Raw genomic sequence first — 1,595 nt, 5'->3', positions numbered from 1 at the left:
GGGATAGAAACAGGGATATCCCCAACACTATGAGGTTGTTGTGTGTTCCCGTGTAGCATGCCCTGTCACCTATACCAATGGATATGCACTGTCCAGAGAAACCAGATTGAATCATGGGGTGGGAAGCATCATTTTAACTATCTTAGTAACAAAGTTTATGTTAGCAGGGTTAGAAGATGCTCTTCTGAATCTATTTCTCATTTCCCTAGACTGTCTACATCCCCATAACCCACCACTCTTTCTACCTCATATATAACTCTACATCTCTCAATGTCTGTCATTAACTCAATATAGGACTTGCATTTTTTTGCACAGGTTTCATGTTGTTCAATTGATGTTGAAATGCACATGCATTCTCCCAGATCTTGCCTCTCTCTTCTGTGGCCCACAGTTTATCCTCCATGTTTCTGCTTAGAAAGTTTCAAGTGTGTTGGTCAGCATTTAGCTTCTGACTTTGAAAAATCTTGATGAAGCCAGAATAAACTCCAGTCTGATGCTAGTGGCAGGTAACCTGTCTCCTCTCCACAGTAACACATGTTTGCAGATAACAAAGGCCACCATCTAAGCAGACAGCATTTTAAGAAAAGAAAAGTGACCAGAAAGTTGATCACTTTGTCTCATATTCTACCAGATGGCACAAGTGTGGATTGCTCTTGGCAGCCACTGTCAGGTTGGATGGCTTTTTACTCAGACTCCCCAGTGACACTGAAGAATGTACATACTTCTATCTATTCTCTAAATAAGAGTCTCTACAAATCCCCCATGAGGTGGTTTTTCAATGGTTCAAATGTACCATCAATCTGCTCATGAGACTGTTTAAAGTCAGCATGAGCTTTTGTCTATGTGACTCTTCAGGAACAAGGGGCCATTTGAAAATTCAGAGTAACTGACAAAATCTCTTCCCAAGTAGCTTACGAAAAGAAAGGAAGCCAACTAAGAGGATATTGCTTTTATAAGTCAGCCTGAGAGAAAACAAAACAAAACAAAACAAATTGATTTTCAAAGATAAAGCTTCTCCTAGAACAAACTGAGTATGTAGTTATTGGAATAACATGCTTTGTGGTGCACTCTTAAAATTATGTGAATAATACAGATGAAACACTGAAGCAGAAAGCCTTCCTTTGCAAATGCCACTTAAGAACCTTGAACCCCAGAACTAAAATTTAAACGTCTTTTTACATCCCTTCTGCCCCATCCCAATCTTGAAAAAAAGATGTTCTTATGAGACAGAAAAAGGTACTATTTAACATCAAAATGTTTCAAGTTACCACAGGAATATGTTGTTGTTTATTAGTTAATTAGATTTGGTAAATGATTTCTTATGTATATTTGCTTTTCGGGTTGCCATTCATTACTATTGGGTAAGAAGTTTCCAACACTCTAAATATCTTCCAAATATTTAAAATAAGTTCAAATCAACTACAAATATAAAGATTGTTTATAAGATTAACCATAGCATACATGATGGAAAATAAAGCCACTTATATCCTAGACAACATAAAATACAAAGGAACCTTAGAAATATAAGAAGCGGTATAATTGCTTGACTCTGATTTGGGAGATAATTATTTGCTTCTCCCACACTCCATGCCAGC

The sequence above is a fragment of the Pteropus medius genome, unplaced genomic scaffold, assembly GCF_902729225.1.
Source record: "Pteropus medius unplaced genomic scaffold, Ma_sr-lr_union100, whole genome shotgun sequence".
Classification (NCBI taxonomy): domain Eukaryota; kingdom Metazoa; phylum Chordata; class Mammalia; order Chiroptera; family Pteropodidae; genus Pteropus; species Pteropus medius.
The sequence above is the reverse complement of the archived record's forward strand: the minus strand, read 5'-3'. Positions refer to the sequence as shown.